The 27,098-nt window shown below is 41.4% G+C and overlaps 2 non-coding genes across 2 annotated transcripts; one reads left to right on the top strand and one right to left on the bottom strand.

Annotated features, from left to right (window-relative positions):
* Window positions 1-8,367: 8,367 nt before the first annotated feature.
* Window positions 8,368-8,439, bottom strand: TRNAS-GCU (transfer RNA serine (anticodon GCU)). The gene has a single exon. It is a non-coding gene; the product is annotated as a tRNA-Ser (tRNA).
* Window positions 8,440-14,363: 5,924 nt separating this feature from the next.
* On the top strand, window positions 14,364-14,470 carry LOC138989587 (U6 spliceosomal RNA). The gene has a single exon (XR_011465853.1). It is a non-coding gene; the product is annotated as a U6 spliceosomal RNA (small nuclear RNA).
* Window positions 14,471-27,098: the final 12,628 nt, after the last annotated feature.

Here is a 27,098-nt window from a genome sequence, read left to right as displayed (position 1 = left end):
CCTTCTCCAGGGGATCTTCCTAACCCAAGGATCAAACCTGGGTTTCCCGCATTGCAGACAGATGCTTTACTGACTGAGCCACCAGGGAAGCCCCTTAAATGTACTTTGACTGAATGAATGAATTTGGCATTTGAACCCATATTGTCTGAATGTGGTGGCATTAGTCAGAACAGCAGAAGAGGGACATCCTTGTCATGGAGGACTCCAAAAACTATTTGAGAATTTGAAAGCTTGGAAGTCTCATCTAGTAAGGACAGAGCCAGAAAAGCAAAAGCTGTTTATTATAACTTTATTTTTGCTGCCTCTCCGGTGGGCTGAGAAGGCCGAGTTACACATCTGTGTCACTACAAGAGATGCAAAACACCCCTGAATCCTGAGAACATGTGATATCATGTGACAACTGCACCCAGGGATCATATGGGCTTCTTATGAATCTTTTTTTTGTAAACTCACCAATTTCAACTGACATATGCTCACCCTACCTCCTACTCCTGCCCTGAAGTATTTTCCCCATCTGAACACACCTGTGCCCATCCATGAGCAAATCTGGGCCCATGCAGACAGCACCATCTTGCCCTGCTTTCCTGGGAAATGTGTCCGTAACACTATAATCACAACTGCCATCTGAGCAGAGCTAGATAGAATCAGAGCACTCATTGGTCTGCTGAAGTAAGGATGGGTTTTTCAGCCCTGCTGCTCTCAAAAAAAAAAAAAAAAATAGAGCTAATCCTCTTTTTTGTTTCCACTTTGCTTTGCATTCACCTAGATATTTGTGCCAGGACTTGCATGAGAAAAACACTTCTTTCTGACCCCTGTAGTGATCAACTGATGCCTTGAAGCAGGAAATTTGATTGCCCCCATCTCAGGCTGAGTCTCTGTTTTACCAATCACAGAATGACTCAACCCCTTTTTAAAAGCCAGCTGTGACCATTGACTCAGTGACCTCCTGCGGTGGTGAATTCCGTTTAAAAAATAATAATGAAGAAATCAGCAAGGTTATCAAAGCCATTAGGCTTCAATTCTCAACCCTTTGGGGGCTGGAGGAAATAAAGCAAGTTGGCCAGACCTGAGGAGTTGATGACAAACATCTCCCTCCTCCAGAAGCATCTTGTAACTCGTCCTACCCCCAGCAGTGACTTCCCAGGGCGGCTCTTCTCCCCGCTGCTCCCATCAGCAAGAACGTGCTGACACAGGCTGATGAGCGGCACCACAGCTCAGCCAGTGTGCCCTTCCAGCCTCGAACCCCACAGCTTGTCATCTCCTGTGGTCACGTGTCTCCTGCACATTCACTCACTGCTCACACGAATCGAAAAGATAATCAAAAGAAAACTCCTCTGACTCACCCCTGCCTAGACCAGCACGGGGAGTGGTCAAGTGTGCGTGTGAAATATTAGCAGATTCTAATCTATTCTTTGAACCTAGCTTGCGGGCTCGTGCACTCACCCTCTCTCTCTTTTCCTCTCTTTCATTTTTCAAAATAAATAAATAGATAAATGAATTTGGGGTTGGCTGAAGATTTCAGCTCAGTGACTGCTGTGCAGATGGATCCTGCTGAAGCTGGTGCTGGCTCTCTGGGGAGTAGCATGAAATGCTGGTTTTCAAAACCTGAGCAGCGTGTAAATGGCAGCTAAAAAGGAAATGCAGATTGGTGCTGAGTGTTAATTGTCTCTTCCTCTCTTCTTCACACACTTCAGAGGCTGTGTGCTGGCAGAAGACAGGAAAGCAGGCCTGCCCCCTCGTGGGGTGGGTTTTTTTTTTTCTTTCAAGCTGGACTGAGAGAATAACACCTAGAATCCAAGTCAAAACATGGAACGGGTTTTTTTGTTTTGTTTTGTTTTTTCTATTTTTTTTTTCAAGTTCTAATCTGATGAAAGTCAGAGAGGTGGCACCAAGCTCGTCATGAAAGTAAGATTCTGCTGAGAAGGAACCGATGAGATGTGACACAGAACGGGGAAGCAGGATGTCTTTGTTTTGAAATGACAGGCGATAAGCTACGGGGGTGCCTGGTGAGATTTTAGTCCATAACTAGGTAGCAACCTGTCAAATGCAGGCCCCTTAAAGGCACCACAAGAATTCTCACTTGAGATGATTTCAATTCCAGCTCTGCGTGTGTGAGTGTGTGAGCGCATGCACACACGCACAGCAAACATAATTGAATGCCCAAGCCCCAGATACGTCCTGTTAAGGGCACAGCAGTAACCACATTGGGGCCAGAGCTCTCATTCCCTCCTTCACCTTCCTCGCTTAGGCATTGACAGGTCAGCTTCAGGACCACAGCCCAGGTTCAGCACCGCTTATTTTTATCCCTGAAGATTTCTGTAAGCTTTCTCCCAAGACTTTTACCAGGCAGAACCTTGATTATCTGTCTTTTCTAGATGAAGTGGGGTTATTTGAATCTATGCAGCTCCAAATAAAATGAGGGCAAGGGCTTCCCTGTGGCACAGCTGGTAAAGAATCCACCTGCAATGAGGGAGACCTGGGTTCAATCCCTGGGTTGAGAAGGGAACGGCTACTCACGCCAGTATTCTGGCCTGGAGAATTTCATGGTCTCTATAGTCCATGGAGTCACAAAGAGTTGGACACGACTGAGTGACTTTCACTTTCACTGCACTTTTCAACAGAGAAGCAATGGGGAAAATCAGTTAGCAAAGAGAAAAGAAGAAATCTGGAACCTTTTCTTAAAAATCATAAAATCCCCAGGCCCCACCTGAGCCATGGTCCCTGTGTCTCCATGCATTAATGAAAAGGCTGTTTCTCCGTGCTGCTGTTGCCAGAGTGCTAACCCCACTCTCGCTTGCCAGTTGGAGGCAAAGATAAGCAATCATGAGTGAAAACAAGTTATTATCTGTATCCATTGTCCCCTGCGTGACCAGGGATGTGCAGGTGAACTGCTCCCCACCCCTGCTCTTCACTGGCAGGACCAAGAAGAGCATGTAACAGGCAGTTTCCAAAGACAAGGGTCACTCCTGCTGCTGCCTTCAGCTTGGCTGGGCGGTGTGCTCCACACTCCAGCCTCTCCTAGCGTCTTTCCTAACCAGGCAGAGAATGGTCTCCGCCGAGAATGGGAAAACCAAGAGATGGATCTCGCTCCAAGTACAAAGTGACCTCACTCAAGCTTCGTGTGTGAAGGAAGCAGATAAAGAATGTACTTTCAAGGAATTGGCAAGGACAGTTCTTATACTGCTGCTGCTGCTGCTAAGTTGCTTCAGTCGTGTCTGACTCTGTGCGACCCCATAGACGGCCTCCCACCAGGCTCTCCCGTCCCTGGGATTCTCCAGGCAAGAACGCTGGAGTGGGTTGCCATTTCCTTCTCCAAGTTCTTATACTAGCACCCCAGAAAGAGCTTCCCAGGCTAGAAATGGAGCTCAGGTATGGAACATAGGACTGGACCACCAGGCCTCTCTCCTTAGAAGCACCTCTTAAGTCTGAGTCCAGTCAGTTACCTGCCATCTTCTGGGTAAAGTCCAATTTCCCAAACCTATTTCCCTCTCCAAAAGGGAATGGCCACCATATACAGGTCACCTGGACAGAATGGCCACAGTCACCACTAATAAATGGGAGTAGTGATGGCTCGGAGAAGGCAATGGCACCCCACTCCAGTACCCTTGCCTGGAAAATCCTACGGATGGAGGAGCCTGGTAGGCTGCAGTCCATGGGGTCCCTAAGAGTCAGACACAACTGAGGTGACTTAGCAGCAGCCCAGCAGCAGTGATGGCTGCCACTGTAGACCATGATGTTAGCTAAAAGACTTTAGGCATGACTCAGTCTCCCCTGGGGGAGACTCTGTCCCTTGAAGGGGAGCCCCAGCATAGATGTCTATGAGCTTATAACTCACTATCCCCAGAGTGGGGGCATAGAATGTGGTTGATGTTTTATTTTGTCCCAACGTTTTCTTGATTCCAGTGGTTTGTCATGTGCCAGCCAACAAGAGCCTCAGGCAAGGTCGGGAAGCTGCTTGAATGCCCCTCACTGCCTAGTGAATGCAGAAGTGAGCTGTTGTCACAGAGACACTGCCTCTGATTAGTGACACATGCTGGCAGCTCCATGCGTGTAGCCTGGTGCCAGGATGACCACGACAACCAAAAGAAGTGACATGGTCCCTGCTGCCAGTCCAGCTCCTCCCATAGGTGACCAAAACAGAACCATCTTAAAACAGTTTTCTGAAGCTATGGGACAAGAACCAAAACTGAGTATTTATGGCAGGAAGACCTGCCTTTGGGGGGTGGGGGTTGATTGAAATGGGACATGAGTGATGGAGATGCTCTCCATCTTGATCCTATGTGGGTTACATGAATGTCTGTCTTTGTCAAAAGTGATCAAACTGGGACTTCCCTGGTGGCCCAGTGGTTAAGACTTTGCCTTCCAGTGCAGGGGGTGCAGGTTTGATCCCTGATCGGGTAACTAAGATCCCACATGCCTCAAGGCCAAAAGCCCAAAACATAAAGCAGAAGCAATACTGTAATAGATTCAATAAAGTCTTTAAAAATGGTCCACGTCAAAAAAACAAAAAAATCTTTAAGGTGATCAAACTGTATATTCTGTTTGTTTCACTGTAAAGTGAAGTGCAGCGTTAGTTGCAAAGTCATGTCCAACTCTTTGTGACTCCATGGACTGTAGCCCACCGAGCTCCCCTGTCTATGGAAATCTCCAGGCAAGAATACTGGAGTAGGTTGCCATTCCCTTCCCCAGGGGATCTGCTCAACCTAAGGATCAAACCCAGGTCTCCTGCATTGCAGGCAGATTCTTTACAGTCTGAGCCTCTGAATATAAATTATAATTTTATTATAAAAAAGCTATTCTACTCCTAGAGGAGGCCACAAGTGGGGTAATTTTGATAGTCCCCAGCCTCAGCCTACCTTTCTGGAACCAACTGGAAAAGGGCAGCCCAGAAGTTCCATTCCCGGCTCCCTGTGCCCTGCTCTGTGCAGTAGGTCACATCTAGGACTTGGAATCCGAAGCCCTCACCATGCCTGTGACTTCTGGATTGTCCCTCCATCTCTCTGAGGCTACATCTCTTCATCTTTATAATGGAAGGGAATGATTCCTGCCTATAATATTATTGAAGGAAACAAAAAATAGTGTTTCATAAACTGCGAAGAGCTATAGGAATACAGATTGTACTCCACCTCAAAAAGATCATCACTATTTAGACACGTGCCTAAAATGGACAAGCTCCTTGGTATAGTGTTAAAAACTACAATTGGACAGTCTGTTGTGAAAACCTCTATAGACAAGATATAACTAAATAATCAGAAGCAGTGTGGGAATATAAATGGTATTTCTGCCTTGGAAAAAAGTTTGTTCCTCAAAAAGTTAAACATAGAATTATCATATGACCCAGCAATGTTACTACCGGGCATACACCAAAATAACTGAAATGAGAACTAAGACAAATACCAGTATGCAAATGTTCATAACAGCATTGTTCACAATAGGCAGAAACAACCTAAGCATCCATCAACAGATGAATGGGTAAGCCAATTGTGATATACAGTATATATACAATGGAATATTACTCAGCCACAGAAAGGAATGAAGTTCTGAAACATACTACAATGTGGATGAACCTTGAACTTTAAGTGAAATGAGCTAGACATAAATAAAAAAATATTGTATAATGTCACTTACATGAACTATCTAGAATAGGTAAATTCATAGAGACAGAAAGTCATCAGAGGTTACCAGTGACTAGGGGAAGGGAGGAAGGACCAATTGTTGTTTAATGGATACAGAGTTTCTGAGATGATGAAAGGGTTTTAGAAATACATAGAAGAGCTGATTGAATAACACTGCAAATGTAAATAATGTCATTAAATCACACATTTTTAAATTATTAAAATGGAAAAGTTTATGTTATGCATATTTTACCATGACTTTTAAAATAATGAGTGTCTTATAGTATGGTAGGTACTCAACAAATTGTAATAGTAAATAACCATCAGTAGAGACTCATGTAGAAAACAACTTAAATGCCTTGGCCTATAGCCCTTTGGATATGGGATGTGAAAAAGGTTATGGAGAGGGTGAGGCAGGTCAAATTTGCTTTTATCTACAGCTGCTTTCAAGACTGCCATTTCTGAGGCACTACATTATCCAAAAACTCATAGCACTACAATCAGAGAAAGAATGTGGGAAGACATTAATCTATTCCCTGTGATAGTTTGGGGGACATAAGCTCACGGTCTCAGGTAAAACTTACACAAAAGTACCATTTGCCTTTATTAGATCATCTTCTTTCATTTTAGTTCCCTTCAGGATGTGAAGTGTTCCCAAATCCCTCAGCTGTCTTTTGATAATGGCTACTTTCCCAAGACAATCTAGACCAGTGGTTAAGGGCTCAGGGCTTGAATCCAAGCACTCTGGAATTTGAATCCCAGCCCTGTCATTCCTTCAGTAAGTGATCATGAGCTGGTTACTCAATCTCTCTAATGCTTCGACTTCTTCCTCTATAAAGAGAGGAGAACAACGCCCAGCTCATAAGGTAAGGTAAGCTATAAATCCAAGAATGCACATAAAGGATTTAGGAAGGAGCCTGGCAAATATAAAAGAGTGCAATAAATGGAAGCTAATGCTATTTTAGAGCACTATTGCTCTCCTACCAAAGCTTATAAACACCTGTCTGTGTAACTTTAAATGAGGGAAGAATTATTTAACTTTAGTTTCCAGGTATCTGATGAATAAAATAGACCATTTATTTCTCCATTCAAACATTTAATGGACACTTGCTATGTGAATGCTGTTCTATTGTATGACTCTACAATCTTGCTTCATTCAGCTGTTGAAGTAGGGTAGAGAAAGGAGGTGTGAACTGGATAATAGTCAGGACTACAGTCACTGTAAGAATTAGATGAAGTTCCTCAAGCAATTAAAATCTTCCTGGTAGCTTCTAGTATCCAGGTCACCTTATGTCACAAACATTTTTGAAAAGTCAATATGACTGTGCCAAAATCTTTAAATAGAGCATAATTAAATGCTTCCTGGGTATGAGTAATTATGAAGACAAGTCTGTTCTAACCCTCTTGGTAGGAAATAAGACTTATTTTGGTACTGTTCATGATGATTATTCAACAGCTGGACCAGAAGGCAAAGGAACCACTGCGTGAGTGTTCAAATTGTGTAACAGTCCAACAGACAGCTTTTCCTTCACGAATAGAAAGAAATAGCAAGAGAAAGCAACTACAGATCTTTCTCAGTTTGTGATGGGGTTACATCCCAATAAACTCATCATAAGTTGGAAAGTATCCCAAGTCAAAAATTCCTTTGACTACACCTAACCTACCAATCAGAGCTTCACAGGTGGCTCAGTGGTAAAAAATCTCCCTGCCAATGCAGGAGATGTAGGTTCGATCCCTGGGTCAGGAAGATCCCCTTAGAGAAGGAAATGGAAATCCATTCCAGTATTCTTGCCTGGGAAATCCCATGGACAGAGGAGCCTGGCAGGCTACAGTCCATGGGGTCTCAAAAGAGTTGGACGTGACTTAGTAACTAAACAGCAACAACACTACGGCCATGCAAGGTCAGGAGGGGCGGCCGTGAGGAGATACCCCTCGTCCAAGGTAAAAGAAACTCAAGTAAAATGGTAGGTGTTGCGAGAGGGCATCAGAGGACAGACACACTGAAACCATACTTACAGAAAACTAGTCAAACTGATCACACTAGGACCGCAGCCTTGTCTAACTCAATGAAACTAAGACATGCCATGTGGGGCCACCCAAAACAGATGGGTCATGGTGAAAAGGTCTGACAGAATGTGGTCCACTGGAGAAGGGAACGGAAAACCACTTCAGTAGTCTTGCCTTGAGAACCCCATGAACCATATGAAAAGGCAAAATGATAGGATACTGAAAGAGGAACTCCCCAGCTCAGTAGGTGCCCAATATGCTACTGGAGATCAGTGGAGAAATAACTCCAGAAAGAATGAAGGGATGGAGCCAAAGCAAAAACAATACCCAGTTGTGGATGTGACTGGTGACAGAAGCAAGGTCCGATGCTATAAAGAGCAATATTGCATAGGAACCTGGAATGTTAGGTCCATGAATCAAGGCAAATTGGAAGTGGTCAAACAGGAGATGGCAAGAGTGAACATCGACATTCTAGGAATCCGTGAACTAAAATGGATTGGAATGGGTGAATTTAACTCAGATGACCATTATATCTACTACTGTGGGCAGGAATCCCTTAGAAAAAATGGAGTAGCCATCATGGTCAACATAAGAGTCCGAAATGCAGTGAAACTGAAAGTGAAGTCGCTTAGTCGTGTCAGACTTTTTGCGATCCCATGGACAATAGCCTACCAGGCTCCGCTGTCCATGAGATTTTCCATGCAAGAATACTGGAGAGGGCTGCCATTTCCTTCTCCAGGGTTTCTTCCCAACCCAGGGATCAAACCTGGGTCTCCTGCATAGCAGACAGACGCTTTACCATCTGAGCCACCAGGGAAGACATGCAATACTTGGATGCAATCTCAAAAATGACAGAATGATCTCTGTTCGTTTCCAAGGTAAACCATTCAATATCACGGTAATTCAAGTCTATGTCCCAACCAGTAACGATGAAGAAGCTCAAGTTGAATGGTTCTATGAAGACCCACAAGACCTTTTAGAACTAACACCCAAAAAAGATGTTCTTTTCATTATAGGGGACTGGAAAGCGAAAGTAGGAAGTCAAGAAACACCTGGAGTAACAGGCAAATTTGGCCTTGAAGTATAGAATGAAGCAGGGCAAAGGCTAATAGAGTTTTGCCAGGAGAACACACTGGTCATAGCAACCACCCTCTTCCAACAACACAAGAGAAGACTCTACACATGGACATCACCAGATGGTCAACACCAAAATCAGATTGATTATCTTCTTTGCAGCCAAAGATGGAGAAGCTCTATACAGTCAGCAAAAACAAGACCAGGAGCTGTCTGTGGCTCAGATCATGAACCCCTTATTGCCAAATTCAGACTTAAATTGAAGAAAGTAGGGAAAACCACTAAACCATTCCGGTACGACCTAAATCAAATCCCTTATGATTATACAGTGGAAGTGAGAAATAGATTTAAGGGACTAGATCTGACAGATAGAGTGCCTGATGAACTATGGATGGAGGTTCATGACATTGTACATGAGACAGGGATCAAGACCATCCCCATGGAAAAGAAATGCAAAAAAAGCAAAATGGCTGTCTGAGGAGGCCTTATAAATAGCTGTGAAAAGAAGAGAAGCAAAAAGCAAAGGAGAAAAGGAAAGATATACCCATTTGAATGCAGAATTCCAAAGAATAGCAAGGAGAGATAAGAAAGCCTTCCTCAGTGATCAATGCAAAGAAATAGAGGAAAACAACAGAATGGGAAAGACTAGAGATCTCTTCAAGAAAATTAGAGATACCAAGGGGGAACATTTCATGCAAAGATGGGCTCGATAAAGGACAGAAATGGTATAGACCTAACAGAAGCAGAAGATATTAAGAAGAGGTGGCAAGAATACACAGACAAGCTGTACAAAAAAGACCTTCACGACCCAGATAATCTCAATGGTGTGATCACTCACCTAGAGCCAGACATTCTGGAATGTGAAGTCAAGTGGGCCTTAGAAAGTATCACTACAAACAAAGCTAGTGGAGGTGGTGGAATTCCAGTTGAACTATTTTAAATCCTGAAAGATGATGCTGTGAAAGTGCTGCACTCAATATGCCAGCAAATTTGGAAAACTCAGCAGGGGCCACGGGACTGGAAAAGGTCAGTTTTCATTCCAATCCTGAAGAAAGGCAATGCCAAAGAATGTTCAAACTACCGCACAATTGCACTCATCTCATACGCTAGTAAAGTAATGCTCAAAATTCTCCAAGCCAGGCTTCAGCAGTATGTGAACCGTGAACTTCCAGATGTTCAAGCTGGTTTTAGAAAAGGCAGAGGAACCAGAGATCAAATTGCCAACATCTGCTGGATCATGGAAAAAGCAAGAGAGTTCCAGAAAAGCATCTATTTCTGCTTTATTGACTATGCCAAAGCCTTTGACTGTGTGGATCACAATAAACTGTGGAAAATTCTGAAAGAGATGGGAATACCAGACCACCTGACCTGCCCCTTGAGAAATTTGTATGCAGGTCAGGAAGCAACGGTTAGAACTGGACATGGAACAACAGACTGGTTCCAAATAGGAAAAGGAGTACCTCAAGGCTGTATTATTGTCACCCTGCTTATTTATCTTATACACAGAGCACATCATGAGAAACGCTGGACTGGAAGAAACACAAGCTGGAATCAAGATTGCCAGGAGAAACATCAATAACCTCAGATATGCAGATGACACCACCCTTATGGCAGAAAGTGAAGAGGAACTAAAGAGCCTCTTAATGCAAGTGAAAGAGGAAAGTGAAAAAGTTGGCTTAAAGCTCAACATTCAGAAAACTAAGATCGTGGCATCTGGTCCCATCACTTCACGGGAAATAGATGGGGAAACAGTGGAAGCAGTGTCAGACTTTATTTTTGGGGGCTCCAAAAATCACTGCAGATGGTGATTGCAGCCATGAAATTAAAAGACGCTTACTCCTTGGAAGGAAAGTTATGACCAACCTAGATAGCGTATTCAAAAGCAGAGACATTACTTTGCCAACATTACTTTGCCAACAAAGGTCTATCTAGTTAAGGCTATGGTTTTTCCAGTGGTCATGTATGGATGTGAGAGTTGGAATGTGAAGAAAGCTGAGCGCCAAAGAATTGTTGCTTTTGAACTGTGGTGTTGGAAAAGACTCTTGCTAGTCTTGGACGGCAAGGAGATCCAACCAGTCCATTCTAAAGGAGATCAGTCCTGGGTGTTCTTTAAAAGAGTTGACTCATTGGAAAAGACTCTGATGCTGGGAGGGATTGGGGCAGGTGACAGAGGATGAGATGGCTGGATGGCATTTGGCCTGGCGTGCTGTGATTCATGGGGTCACAAAGAGTCGGACACGACTGAGCGACTGAACTGAAGTGAACTGAACTAAAAGTAGAAAACAGAATGGTTATGTGGGTACATGTGGTTGCAAGTATACTGGTTGTTTACTCCCCTGATCACATGGGTGACTGAGAACAATGGCTCACTGCCAGAGAATTCACCAGCCTGAAGAATGGTGACAATAAATGTAATCCCTAAATCTAAAAATCCCCTAAACATACTTTTGAAGTAGAAAGTAACAAGATGATTTTAAAGTTTGTGTGGCAACGCAGAGTACCTAAAATGGCCAAACAACTTTGAGAAAGAAGAACAAAGTCAGACTGGTCTGACACCACCAGATTTCAAGATTTCAGTTCAGTTCAGTTCAGTCACTCAGTCATGTCCAACTCTTTGAGACCCCATGGACTGCAGCATGCCAGGCCTCCCTGCCCATCACCAACTTCCGGAGTTTACCCAAACTCACGTCCATTGAGTTGGTGATGCCATCCAGCCATCTCATCCTCTGTTGTCCCCTTCTCCTCCTGCTTTCAATCTTCCCCAGCATCAGGGTCTTTTCAAATGAGTCTGCTCTTTGTATCAGGTAGCCAAAGTATTGGAGTTTCAGCTTCAAGATCAGTCCTTCCAATGAACACTCAGGACTGATCTCCTTTAGGATGGACTGGTTTCAAGATTTAGCTAGAGTAATCAAGAGTGTGTAGTATTGGTACAGAGAAGTAAGTCAGAAAGAGAAATACCAATACAGTATATTAATACATATATATGGAATTTAGAAAGATGGTAACAATGATCCTATATGCAAGGCAGCAAAAGAGACACAGATGTAAAGAACAGAATTTTGGACTATGTGGGAGAAGGTGAGGGTGGGATGATTTGAGAGAATAGCATTGAAACATGTATATTACCATATGCGAAATAGATGACCAGTGCAAATTCATGCATTGAACTTGGGGAGGGAAGAAGGAGGTGTTCATTATGGGGGGACATGTATGCACCAACGGTTGATTCATGTCTATGTATGGCAAAAACCACCACAATACTGTAAAGTAATTATCCTCCAATTAAAATAAATTTTAGAAAAAGACTGTGTGGTATTGGTATCATGAAAGCTTTAATTGATAAACAGATCAATGGAAAGATAGAGGGAAGCCAGAAATATACCTATGCATACATGAACACTCATTTTTGACAAAGGAGTAAAGGCAATTCAGTGTTGAAAGAATACTCAACAGACAAAGCTATGAAAAAAGTAGACATTGTGTGTTCAGTTGCTCAGTCATGTTGGACTCTTCAACCTCATGGACTGTAGCCCACCAGGCTCCTCTGTCTATGGAATTTTTCAGGCAAGAATATTGGAGTGTGTTGCCATTTCCTACTCCAGGGAATCTTCCCAACCCAGGGATTGAATCCACGTCTCTTGGGTATCCTGCATTGACAGATTCTCTCTACCACTGAGCCATGTAGGAAGCCCTGCCTTATGTAAAAATATGAACTTCAATCCATGCCTTGTGCTATAGACAAAAACTAACCCAAAATATAATGTAAAACCTAACACTATGAAACCTCTAGGGGAAAAAAAAGAATATCTCTGTGACCTTGGGTTAGGCAAAACCTCTTATGTAAGAAACCAAAACACACTCCATTTAAGAAGTGTTGATAAATTGGACTTCATCAGAATATTAAACTTTTAAATATTAAAACTAACCCTTCAAAAGACACTATTAAAAGAATGAAAAGACAGACATAGACTGGAAAGAATATATTTGCAAAGTTTATATCAGATAAAGAGCTTGTATCCAGAATGTATTATGAACTCTCAAAACTAAATAATAAGAAAATAAATGTCCAATACAAAATGGAAAAAAAGATTCGAATAGGCACTTCACCAACACAAAAATAGAGAGGTGGTAAATAAGCACATTAAAAAATATGCTCAACACCATTATTCACTAGGGAAACACAACTTAAAACCACAAGAGCTATTGCCTCGTATCTATGAGTATGACTAAAAAATTTTAAAGGCTGCACATACATTGTCAATAAGGATGAGCAAGAACTGGAACTTTTACACAGCATTGTGGGAACGTAAATAACAGCCACTTAGGTGGTACCGCTTTACACCTATCACATGATCCAACCAGTCCATTCCTAGGGATGTATCCAAAAGGAAAGCACACATCCATACAAAGACATGTACACATGTGTGCATAGCTGCCTTATTTCTAATACCCAAAAACTGGATATGGATAAACAGCAGAATAAGACTCAGCATTGAAAAGCAGTCAATTATTGCTACAAACAACACCATGAATGGATAGAAAATAACTATGCCAAGTGAAAGGCAAAAAAGAATGCGTACTGTATGATGTTATTTAAATAAAAATCCTTCACAGTGTAAGCTAGTTTATATAGACTGAAAGAAGCGCAGCGGTCACCTAGGGAAGGAGGTTGGAAACAGAAGATAGCTGGGCAGAATTACAGACAGGCACAAGGAGACTTTGGGGGGTGATGAACACATTGACTATCTTGATCACAGTAAAGCGTGTAAAATTCACATTAAAATTTATCACATTGCATACCAATTTAAAAAACAAAACTCTAGGGGTGATCACGAAGCATAGTTAGCCTGAGAGAGAGAGTTAGCATTAGTTCACAGATACAACGTGGCCATCCTGCTCAAATTATGCTCCTGTTCCACAGCAACACGGCAAAGGTTACAGGGACTGTCTGGGGGACAAAGGGAATATTCCCTCCATGGTTTTGTAGACTTTTGTTTATACTGCCTAAGGTTGCACAGTTTTGAAGTTTTGTGAACATTTCCTTTACTTTAATCAGACTGCTAAATCTTTTTAAACTTATAATCCAAACAATCATTTCCCCCAAAGACCATGAAGAAGTGTGAAGGTAGTGTTAGTCACTCAGTCATGTCCAACTCTCTGCGATCATAAGTTTTGTCAAGTCAGATCTCCCCATCCTTTGCTTTTAGATCAATTGATATTTTACATGTGATGAGCAAGTTTTATAATTTTAAACTGTTTTATAGTGTTAGAAATAGAAAAGCTTTCTATTTCAGCCTTTTGAATCCTAGTTGAACTATCCAACATTGCAATATACTAGCTATCCCTCCTCACCTTGAATTAACTTCAAATTTTCTAGATTTTCCAACCACAAGGTCAATAACTGTTAAAAGTCACTTGATGTCTTAAATCGTACCAATGCTTTCTTAAGTCAGTCTACCAAGGCAATAGAAACAAAAGCAAAAATAAACAAATGGAATCTAATCAAGCTTATAAACTTTTGCACAGCAAAGGGAACCATAAATAAAACGAAAAGACAACCTACAGACTAGAAAGGAAATATTTGCAAATGATGTAAACAACAAGGGCTTAATTTCAAAAATATACAAACAGCTCATAGAAGTTAATAACAAAAAAAAACCCAACCCAGTGCTTGCTTCAGTGGCACATATACTAAAATTGGAATGATACGGGGAAGATTAGCAGGGCCCCTGCACAAGGATGACATGCAAATTTGTGAAGCATTCCGTATTTTTATTCATGTTGAGGTTTGACAGAAAACAACAAAATTCTGTAAAGCAATTATCCATCAATAAAAAAATAAATTAAAAAAAGCAATCAAAAAAAGGGCAGAGGCCTAAATAGATATTTCTCCAAAGAAGACATACAGATGGCTAATAGGCACATGAAAAGATGTTTAATATCACTAATTATTCAGTTCAGTTCAGTTCAGTTGCTCAGTCGTGTCCTACTCTTTGCAATACCATGAATCGCAGCACGCCAGGTCTCCCTGTCCCTCTAATTATTAGAGAAAAACAAATCAAAATCACAATGAGGCACCACCTCACACTTTTCAGAATGGCCATCAATTAAAGTCTACAAATAATGTATGCTGGAGAGGGTGTGGACAAGAGGGAGCCCTTCTACATTGGTGGGAGTGTAAACTGATACAGCCACTATGGAGAACAGTATGGAGTTTCTTTAAAAAACTAAAAATAGAGTTTCCATACAATCAGCAAACCCACTCCTAGGCATATATCTGGAAAAAAAAAAACTGTAACTCAAAAATATACATACATCACAATGTTCACAGAAGCACTATTTACAATAGCCAAGACATGGAAGCATCCTAAATGTCCACTGACAGAAGAATGGATAAAGAAGATGCAAATACCTATACACAACGGACCACTACTCAGCCAGAAAAAAGAATGAAATGAAGTCATTTGCAGCTATATGTATGGACCTAAATGTCATCATACTAAGTGCAGTAAATCAGAAAGCAAAAGATAAATACCATGTCACTTACAGTGAAATCTAAAATATTACACAAATGAATTTATCTATGAGACAGAAACAGACTCACAGGTATAGAAAATAGACTTGTGGTTGCCAAGGGATGCAGGGGGTGGGGGAAATGACGGGATGGCAGGGGAGAGATGGATTGGGAGTTTGGGACTAGCAGATGCAAAGTACTGTGTATAGAATGGATAAACCATAAGGTTCTACTGTATGGCACAGGGAATAATATTCAATATCCTGTAATAAGCCAATGGAAAAGAAAATAAAGTCACTTGACGTCTTACTGTCTCTTACTGCCAGTCTTGGTTATTACACAAGTAATGAAGACTGCTATGGAGCTCACTTTGCTTAGTGAACTTAAAATTGAGGTATTTTCATAATGCTACACATTTTATTGACTATGTGATCACAGATATTTAAGCTCACCTCATTTCAGTGTTCACACTTTTGCTAGGGTTTGTCACCATCCTTGGATGTGTCTGGTGACCCAGCACAATGTCACCTGACACCCTTTAACTAGACTAGGACATACTGCTAACTAGGCCAGGACATACGGGCCTTTAATTCACAGAGGATTCTGAAAGTATCTCCCAGTTACTGCAAATAATGACAAAAGCACCACAAAAGGACTATGCACAATAACATTCTCCCCCTAGTATTCAGGGAGTCATCCTCCAGAAGAGGGTTCCTGTTATTTAGAAGCAGATGCATAAGCTCCTTTATTGTCCCCCTTCCTCACCCACACTTCTTCCCTTCCTCCCTGCCCCCATAAGGACTAAGGCACTTGACAAGCCTCTGGCTCAGCCTCAAGTGGTTTCTTTTGAAAGAAAATCACTGATGAGTAGACTACAGCTGATTGGAGATACCTGCCTGAGGGAATTTCTTAAGAACTGAGCGCAGACAAGCCTCCCCCAAGTCTTAGGAAAGTTGTTACTTCTTCATTGTGGATGACTACATGAAGCAGATTTTGCTCTGAACATTAGTGATAAATGACTTGAAAGCAAGAGGAGACTTTCTTTTACTCGAGTGATTTCAAAAGGAAAAAAAAATTCTTTACAATACACTCCAAGACTAAGTCTGTCTTTCCAGTGGAAGGAGGAAACATAGGAAGTGACTTTTCTGAAATAAGACAGCATGCCTCCCTTCAAAGGAACAGAGAAAACCAGGTAGTAAGTCCACGTTCACAGAAAACTGATGACACGGTTTTATAAGATCAGAAATTTTGGCATTCTCAACAGGTCTGTAGAGATGTGAAGGGCAGAAAGAATAATGAATTCAGGATTCAGAGGGGACCTGGCAGGGAGTGTTTTCTGTAACACAGCTAGGTGTAAAACTACCAGTTAGATGGAAACAAAAAGAGGAAACTGAGTCTAACACACTGACTTGGAGATGGATAAAAGTCACATTGGCTGTGTCATTTGGGGATATCATTTAGGATATACTATCTCAGTCACTTGAATGAACAGGGACAGAAGCTTCTTGTTCCTCCTCACCCCCTCCACATTGCACCAAGCCATATAGGTTCTTACATGCAGTAGGGATGCTCTGTGTCAGCAGGGCTGGAGAGAGAGAGAAGTCCAGTGTAGGCCCAGTTAACTTGGGAACACCCCTCTGAGAGGTAGGAGCCTTCCAGGTAGAGAAGCAGCTCTTCTTCAGTGAGGTCTGCCACTGCCTCTGACCGTACATGTAAGCATTAACTGTCTGCTACCCTCTTCATTTCCCTTCTCATTCCAAGTATTCTAGAGCTGGCTGCTGCAAGAACTCCAGCACAGTGCTTCTCCAACTCTATGTTAAGAAAGTTCGGGGTTTTTCAGGGTTTCTTTTAAATTTCCAACCCATACCTTGAACTGGTGAAATGAAGAAAAAAAAAGGCTAAAATTAAAGTATTAAGTTTAACAAAGATAAAATTATTTTGTCAAATTGTTACAAAGGTTTCTGAATGCTTACTCTCAATTTCTGTATCTATCTCATCTCAGACCAGTAAAGTTCACCAAGTGGCCCCACTTGGTAAACCACACTTTGAGCCCTAGAGCATGTTCTTTTGACAATTAGAATAGACAGACATTAAAATGTCATTAGACAACCCTAGGTTAGAACTGGAACATCAGCTTATATCTGTCATAAAATAGTCACCCAGGAGAGGTGAGAGCCATATGAGACACTGAAGGAAAGCTTAATCTCTAGTAGAAAACTGATGTTGAAACAGAGAAATGATGAACAGGTGAAATAGATATGCAGGAGCATGGACAAAGAAATATACAGACATTGATGACCTGCTTCAAAAATAAAAATAAGTTTAATCAAGATACTGAAAGACTGAATATACAATCAGACTGTGGCCAGACCGTATATAAAAATAGAACTTTTTTTATATATGGAACTTGCCCACAAGTTCCATATATAAAAAACAGGCAGCAACCTGCCCACAAAATCAACAAGTTATTTACAATAAATAACCCCAGAAGACAGTTGGCTCTAAGTTAGACTTGTAGGAAGCCAGACTGCCATCTCTGGAGATGATCAAAGCTAAACAATAACTTAAATAACATTCAGTCAGAAACAGACAGGACTTGATTAATAACTGACAGATTCCCTAATTTTTGTCCCTTCTCCATCTCAGAATCAACCAGAAGGAGTCAGACATGCATCTCTAACTAATCACACAGGATGCCCTCTTCCCGGTAGCCCACTTATTGCTTCCCCAGGACAACAGCCACCAATCAGGGCATTCCAGGAGCCTTCCCTTTCTTCACTACAAAGCTGCCTGCTGGGTCTCAGCCTAACTTAGAGTCTCTACCAAAATGCAAATGTCAGTGGCTGACTCCCTTGCCATAGCATGCTCTGAACAGTCTTTGGTTTTCTCATTTAGTTGGTCTTCATTTATTTCCACAAAATGTTTATTTTTGTTTGGAGACCTCAGGCCTGTTCATAATGGATGACAGAGTTTCCATAAGCATTTTACAGAAATCTGCACATTCTTAATAATGAAGTCTAATTCTATTACTATCTTGGCAACTCCATTTCCCTCACACCCATATCCAATCTATAAGAAAGTCCTGTCAAGCCTGTTTCTAAAACGTAACCCAAATGGATTCACTACTCCCCTATCCCCAGTCCGACCACCGGAGTCCAAGAGACCAGCCATGTGCTTTGGATCGCCACAGTGGCCTCTTCACTGCTCACCGCTTCCTCTCTTGCTCATAAAGCAGCCAGAGAGATCTGCAAATCCAGTATATCATTTCTCCTCTGCTTAAGCCTTCAAATGGCTTCTATCCCACTCAGAATAAAATTCAAACTCCTCTAACATATGGCATACTCCCTCTCCGGCCTCACCTTGTTCCACCCCTCCTGTCATCCACTGCACTCCAGTTACACTGGCCTCCTCAAATGTGCCAAACGTGTACTCATCTCAGGGCCTCTGCGCCAGCTGTTCCCTCTGCAAGGAATACTCTTCCCCTTGACCTCAGCATGGCTGGCTGCTTTCTGTTTAGATCGGAGCTTAGCAGTCACCTTTTCAGAGAAGCAAAGAAAACACCGGCTCTACCATAGTCACCCAGCCACTGTCACATCACCTGATTCTACCTCTTTGTATAATGCTCACCATTACCTGAGACTTTGCTTTCTTAGCCTGTTTGATTCTCTGTTTCCCTCTACCAGAGCAGGAATCTATCTGTTATGATTATCCACTGTATCCCCAAGCCTAAAACAGGCCTAGAAGCAAACTGATGCTCAATAAGTATTTGTTGAACAAACAAATGAAGAAATTAAAAATTGAACTGCCTGAGACTTTGGACTCTGGTAGGTGAAACAAATTCTCCTTCATCACATCCCAGCTCAAATCTAACTCCCATTAACTGAAGCACCCAAATCAATTTCCAGCTTCTCTGGAAAGTCTTCCAATTCCACTCAAAGGCTGCGCTTTCTCTCTTCCTCACACATAGCTCTGTCTGAAAGGTTCGTTTGAATTTGATCACATCCACCTTGAAGCCTGCTGCCTAGTCCTGTTAAACTCTTTGCTTGCTTCTTTTTTCAAAATTACTTGTTTATTTATTCATTATTTTGGCTGCCCTGGGTCTTTGTTGCTGGGTGCTGCTTTCTCTGCTTTCAGAGAGTGGGGCTTACTGTCTAGTTCTAACGTGCAGGCTTCTCTTGTTGTGGAGCATGGGCTTTAGGTCCATGGACTTCAGTAGCTGTGGCGCACAGGCTTAGTTGCCCTGTGGCATGTGGGATCTTCCTGAACCAGGGATCGAACCCTGTTTATTGGTAGGTGGATTCTTAACCACTTGGCCACCAGGGAAGTCCCTTCCCTGCTTCTTACTGTAGCACATGAGCAAGTCCTACTCACCAAACACACACTGCACTCCATAAAACAGTGCAGTGAACATAGTGAAAACTCAGTAACTAGCTGTTGAATAAATTTTCTCCGATGCATATCAGGTAAAATTAGGATAACATAAGGCTAAGTTGTAAAGGACAGAACCAATGATGAATGAGGTCAAAGCAGAGATCTCAGAACACTTTCTCAAATCCACATGGATTCCTTCTTGGGGGATAGCCTGTGTTACCCATTGCCTGTTCACTGGTTTGTTCTGTGCAAAGTTATCTCATCTCTTTTCCTAAGATGCATTCTGTGCTCCAAAGGCAATACCATGCATGGCTTGCTACTACTGCTAAGTCGCTTCAGTCGTGTCCAACTCTGTGCAACCCCAGATACGGCAGCCCACCAGGCTCCCCCATCCCCGGGATTCTCCAGGCAAGAACACTGGAGTGGGTTGCCATTTCCTTCTCCAACACAGGAAAGTGAAAAGTGAAAGTGAAGTCGCTCAGTCGTGTGCGACTCCTAGTGACCCCATGGACTGCAACCTACCAGGCTCCTCCATCCATGGGATTTTCCAGGCAAGAGTACTGGAGTGGGGCGCCATTGCCTTCTCCAATGCATGGCTTAGGATAACATTATTAAAGACAGGTTTATATGCCCAGTGGGCAGCCAGCCAGAAATTGCAGCTTGAATGACATTTTTTTTTTTTTTTGCTTGGCAAAGAAAGCATTGCTTCACCACCCTGGAGCTCAAACACCAGTTCACCCAGTTGGTGAAGGCTTCTTGCTATTTTATTGAAATTATATTCCTGAAAACTCATATAGTGGTTGCTCCCTTAGAGTCTGGTTTGTAATACCACTCTTTCTGAAGTATGTAAAAGAGCTAAAATAATGTTTTTAGGAGTGAATTTTCAAAAAAGATCAGCAATTCCACAGGTTACTCCGGCTTTTTTTCCCATCTGCTGTGACAGCAGGTGTGATTTCACAAGCCCACTCCCATCAATCATCCTCCCCAACCTGTCTCTGGTGCCTGACAAGGTGTTTATGTGCATAACATGGAAACCATCACTAGATCCTGCGAACGAGTAAGGCTGCCTTTCACAATCCTCTAAAGGGAGACTTCCATGGAAACCCCGGTGCTGGGTTCAGGTGGGTGATTTACTGAATCTCCACAGTGTCACCTCCTTCCAGGAGTTGCAAACTCAAAACCCTTCAGGGGCAAGTGGGTACTATGAAATTCGGAACCATCCGAGTATAAGACAACAGAGTTGAGAAAAAAATGGCCAAAATGCATAGTGCGTGCTCCATCTTAAAAAAAAAAAAAATTGCATTCACTTTACAGAAAAATGTGCTGGCTAAACCCAATTTTAATGTGGCCAGGCATGATGTGGCCACCAGTTTTCAATCTCTATGCTTCTATTAAGTCAGTATCCTAGCCTGAGGCCCAAGCACAGATGCTTTCCACAGAATTTGAGAATTCATAAAATTATGGACAATGGAAACTGGAAATTATCTTAGAATCTATTTATTTCAACTTCGTCTTTTCAAGTAAGGGAACTGAAACCCAAAGGTTGATAAACCAATCAAAGTGTACATAGCAAGCATGTAGCAGTGTCAAGATAAAACTCTAGTCTCCAACTCCAAGTCTGATGATTTTTCAGCTACTTGCCATCACTTTTCCTATGTGTTAGTAACAACCTTAGGCTTCATGTTGGTATGCTTAAAATGAATATTACTTTAAAGCTATTATAACATTAATAACAGTAAAAGATTTCACTTTGAAGCTATAACAACAGTAATATTAATAACAGTGATAGTAACATCTGAATAGTAAAAGTTAGATGACAGAGGCTGGATTAAAATGTTATCACATCCCTAGTGGCTCAGATGGTAAAAAATCTGCCTGCAATGTGGGACACCTGGGTTCAGTCCCTGGGTCGGGAAGATCCTCTGGAGAAGGGAATGGCAACCCACTCCAGTATTCTTGCCTAGAGAATCCCATGGACAGAGAAGCCTGGTGGGATACAGTCCATGGGGATCACAAAGTGTCGGATACAACTGAGCAACGAACACTTTGGCTAATTTTGTCATTTAAGATAACAATAATGTTTAAGATGTGTTTCACAGTTATTTCACATGATAAACAATGACTACAAAATTAAAATTTCAACTGTGCAAAAGTATGTGTGCATGTGGACAAAGACAAGAATGAAATTTGCAAAATGGAATTAGAGTAGCATGATGATACCGTCATTCTTTTAAAAAACATTTTAATGTGTAGTGATATTCCTCATGGTGGTTTAGATTATTCTGTTTAACGTAAGAATTCACTTTAATCTCAAGGGTAGTCACTTACCACTTCCTATCTTCTTCCTTATTAGCAAAGCCTCATATTTTGTTCAGCTATCTAGGCTTTTCCCTTGTGCCTAGGGAGAATGTCCTAATAAATCTGTCAATAGCAATGTTTCCATTCCCTTTGCTACTGATTGGCTGAAGCATGGACATATGATATAAATCTGGAAAGTGACACACAAAAAGAATTTGGTGTAGAACTACTTGGAATGGGTTTCCTCATCTTAGTAACAGGTCTCTTTCTCCACTTCTGGATGTTGTTTGAGAATATGAACACCTCTAGCTGCTGCAGCCATTTTGTGACCATGAGGCAAACCAGACTAAGATCAAGACCTATATACTGGGGCTGGCAGAGCAGAAAGATAGAAATGACCCCTAAAGAGTTAGTATAAAGTCACCTACCTCTGTACATATTTTCTTGTAGTAATCAACTCCTTATCATTTAATTCAGTGGAAAAGGAAGTTTCCTGTTGTCTTCCAAAGCCCCAGCCAAAATAATAAGTTTAATTCTCTCCTTTGTATTTTGGGGAGTGTAGTGGGATGCCTTTGTGGAGAGCAGAGCATAGCTTATGTTTTCTTCTCCTTTCCTCTTGCTAAGGCATAGGCAGCATGACTACATTCAAATTCTCTGGTGCCTCATTTCAGGGGTGTGATCAAGAAGGACAGAGGCACAATTCTTGTGCCTGAGCTGTCAGTTATGGTTCTACTAAGCATCCCAGTATGACCAGAACCTGATGACCATCAGCACTTTAATATGACATCTTTAAACCATAAGAGAGTTGAAACTCATGTGAAAGAGAAATCCTCTCTTAGGAGAAAATAAGATAGAAAAGAGGAGGAAATGAGCATTTCTAGGATAGGCATGCCACCCAATAAATCTGAAATTTTAAAAACTCCCCCAAGAGTTCTAGTGACACCAAATATCCTTGTTGGGATGCTTGTATTCGTCCTATTTCAAACCAGCTAGTTTGCAATAATCTGTCATTACTCTGAGAGTGACTGTATTTCAATCACAGAACTGCAGTAGGATATCTGGACATCAATGACAAGTTTGCAAATGGGCTGTGGAGGGGACAAAAGCTACCACTGAATGCAAGATTATTGTTATTAACATACAAAGTTCTACAAGTCCTGTCTGCTGGGGAGAACTGAACTTTGGAGGATTAGAAAATGTAACCCACAGAGAACGAACTGCAGATACACTTTATACATGCTGAGAATCTTGAAAAATCAGATATGAAGATAAAGGAGCTCCTTTGTGCTCTAGGGCAGGGATCAAACTATTATAAAGGCACTTACCCAAGAAAGGCATGGTGTGTGAACACTCAAACCTCAATTTATGACAATAATAATAGTTTATTTCTAATGTGAGAGAACGTTTCCTCCTGGGAAATTCTAAAGGGTTTAAAACAATTTTTACAAAATAAACATATATTTTTCATGGGTATTTGCAAAAAAAAGCACAACCTATCCTATAATAGAATGTTATCAACTATGAAAAAGTTAAGGAACATCTATTAATCCTCCATCTTATTCCCCACAATGCCCTCCACCTCTTAATGTAAAACAGTTGAAACATGCCACACCCAGTGTAGAGCTTCTCGGCCCCTTCTGCTTTCTTAGGTATCTCTCCTTCTGTCATAACATTTCTCCTCCATCTCCCGCATCTCTACCCCCTACATACAGCCTCCTAATTTCCAGGAGAGTGGTAAAAACAAATGGAAAATAAATAATAAACTCTTCCTGTTGTATCTGTAACTTTTAGCAGGCTTGTTCTTTACATTAGTGCTTCTCAAACTTTAATGAATAACCTAAGAATCTTGTTAAGACAGTGATTCTAGATTCAGCAAGTCTGGGGTGGTACCCAAGATTCTCCATTTCTAACAACTTCCAAAGTAAAGTTACTGTTGCTTCTTCTGGTCCATGGCCCATACTTTGAGTAACACAGTTTTATAAAATCAGTTACAAAAACAGCAGCTGAGACTCAAAAAAACCCACTCTAAATAATTAAATGGCAATTGCTTCAGAATGTGATGGGATTTGATAGAATTTGAAATGCGCTGTTCTGAACACTAAATATGACAAGTGCTATAAAGACTGAACTCAATGTATTACCTATTGCCATATAATAAAATTATTGGCTTAAAACAGTATCAAACATTTATAGTGCTCATGAGTCTGAAATTTGGGCAGAGCTTTGCAGAGATAGCTTGTCTCTGTTGTACATGGCATTTACTGGACCGCTCAACTGGAGATCAGAATAACCACTTAGAAAATGACTTACTCTTAGGGTTGACGAGTTGATGCTAGATTCCAGCTGGAAGCTCAGCCAGGGTTGTGGGGCAACTGTCTTTGGGTTGTCATTTCCTTCTCCAGATCTTCCTGACCCAGGGATCAAACTCACATCTCCTGCATTGGCAAGTGGACCCTTTACCACTGAGCCACCAGGGAAACCCTCTTTGGAAGATATAATCTGCCATACTCATCAACCCAAATTCCTTTTTAAATAAATGATAAGTTAAGATAAGATAAATTTTTCTAATTCTATTCCATCCCCATTCCCATTTATATGTAATCTGGGGAAGAAGAAAAGAAATCAAATATTGGGGAAAATGAGAAAAAGGTTAAAGAATGAAAGATTATCTGATGGAGATACAAAAAAAAAAAAAAACAGGAAGAAAATATATAGAAAAGTGAAGACAGAAATATAAAAAGTAAGTAAGACGCAAGCAGACAAACCTATGCTTGCATGCAAAAACAAAGGAAAATATCACTGATTTACTTCCTACTTTTACTCTACTACCTGTAAAACAGTGGAATGGGTACTAATCTGATTGGCTGGGAAGCTTATATTGTAACTTGCTGCCATTCTCTGATAGGAAGGAAGAAAGACTGGAGCGCAGTACTAAACAATAATAAATTATTGAACTATTTTTCTCTTTTGCACACTTATGACAGTAGCAGAGTGAATTCAAACATAAAATTCAGAGCTTTCTCATTAATGGCAAGACCACTACATCATTGGTGAGGCATGGGAGCAGGGATTGGGACGATGCGACCATACCATCTGGACCACTTACTACATTTGCCAGGGTACCTTTGCACTCTGCAACTGGAAGTCTGATTCCAGTTAAAAACATGCCAAAGGGCTATCCTTTGATGGTATTTATGCAATTTAAGATCATCATGACAATCAAATCTACCAGTTCACAGTGAAAAATCCTAGTAGTTACCTTGACCTTGACACAGAGAAACAAAATGTTCCTCTGTTTACACAGAGCCCTGAAAATTGACTCCCCACATTGCCTCATTTGGTCTCCACAGTGTCATGCTGAGTGTGAGCTCTGTGGCAGCTTAAAGTGATGTCAGAAAGTCATGTTGCACTCAGTGGTTGGTGCTGAAGGCAAGATTCCTGTAGAGAAACCGAAGAGTTGCCACCCTGGAGCCAAATTTCAAAGACTTGAAAGGAGTATTTCTACCACAAAATTCACACCAATTCCCTTTCAAACAAAACTCCTGAACATGTCCATGTATCAGAAACCTACCACCTTTTAACTCTTGCTCTAAATCTCCCAGTTCAGGTTCAAAAGATGAAGACTTCCTTGATGAAGCACTGTTGACTGGTACATGAGCTGTTCCAGTTATGCTATTGAGATGGGTTCCTGGAAGGAAAATGAGAATGATCTATATTTTTCTTGATTTCTGCCCAAGCATGTCTGTTCTGTAGGCGTCCTGGAGTCCTTCCCAGAAGGCAAATCTCAAAATCTTCAATGCCAATCATGAATAAGAGTTTCACTTACTTAAAAGAATGAAATTTGTTCAGTGTCATATGAATGGAAAGTACCAGATAAAAGGAGCAATTGCTGACTGTCACCTACACTGAAGTTCTGACAAAAAGGACCCCTTCATTCATCCTTCCCTGCCCATTCCCTAAGGCAGTCAGGGAATCTACTAGAGAGAAAGTTGAGTCAAGACTGAGTTGACTGCTTAGATGTGTGACTTTGGGCATGTCAGTTAATTTCTCTATCTGCTGCATTATCAGGCAGATTCTTTACCATGGAGCTACCTAGGAAGTCCTTGGATGGCTTCAACAGCATAAATTAATTTTCCTATAATTCTGGAGGCTAGAAATCCAAGATCAACTTGTTGGCAGGTCTGGCTTCTCCTAAAGGCTCTTCTTGGCTTGTAGCAGCTACCTTCTAGCTGTGTCTTCATGTGGCCTTTTCTCTGGGTCTCACTAGTGTCTCTCCCTCTTCTTATAAGAATACCCATCAGATTGGATTAGACACCCTATAATGGCCTCATTTTTACCTAATCACCTCCTTAAAGATCTTATTTTCAAATAGAGTCACATTATGAGATTATGAACTTGAAAAGGATACAATTCAATCCACAACAGTCTCTGTAAAAATGGGCATCATGAGGATTTATGTAAGATACAGATGGGAACATGAATTAGAGAATGCATTATAAATGATAAGTCACCATAATATTATATCATTGAATATCATCATTTTTGTCATCATAATTATCATTCTGTATGACATATTGGGGAAAGATCCCCTGGAAGAGGGCATGGCACCCTACTCCATTCTCACCTGGAGAATCCCATGGATAGAGGAGCCTGGTGGGCTACAGTACATAGCATCACAGAGTTGAACACGACTGAAGTGAATTAGTATGCATGCACACATGACATGTGTCAGTCTCCTGAGAAATCTAAATTTTCCACCTTTGAGACAACTGTAGCATAGCAGTTAAGAGAATATGTTCCAGAAATAGTTGATGGCAAGATCCAGATCCTGGCTCTACTACATGCTAGCTGTGTGATCTTCAGAAATTCTCTAAGTCTCAATTTCCCTATTTATAAATTAGGGATGTAAAAACATTACCTACCTTTTAGAGTTGTTGGAGGGATTAAAAGAGAGATAGCATTAAAATGACTGGCTACTAGTATGTGCTCAATAAATGATGGCTGCTGTTAACAGCCATACTTAGACCTTGCTGCTGCTGCCTTTCTTAGCCAGCAGAGATCTCTATCATAGTCAAACTAGGACTAGCTTCCCCATGACAGTCCACACTGCAGCTGACAAACATATCCACTGCCAGCAGAGAAGGTAGTGGAACAGTTCCCACCCTTTCTGAAGGAAGGAAAAGAAATCAAAAACAAGAAAGTAGGGAATAGTTAGGATT

Source organism: Bos mutus, chromosome 1 (genome assembly GCF_027580195.1).
Source record: "Bos mutus isolate GX-2022 chromosome 1, NWIPB_WYAK_1.1, whole genome shotgun sequence".
NCBI lineage: Eukaryota > Metazoa > Chordata > Mammalia > Artiodactyla > Bovidae > Bos > Bos mutus.
Note: the sequence above shows the minus strand (reverse complement) of the source record. Positions and strands in the feature narration are given on the sequence as shown.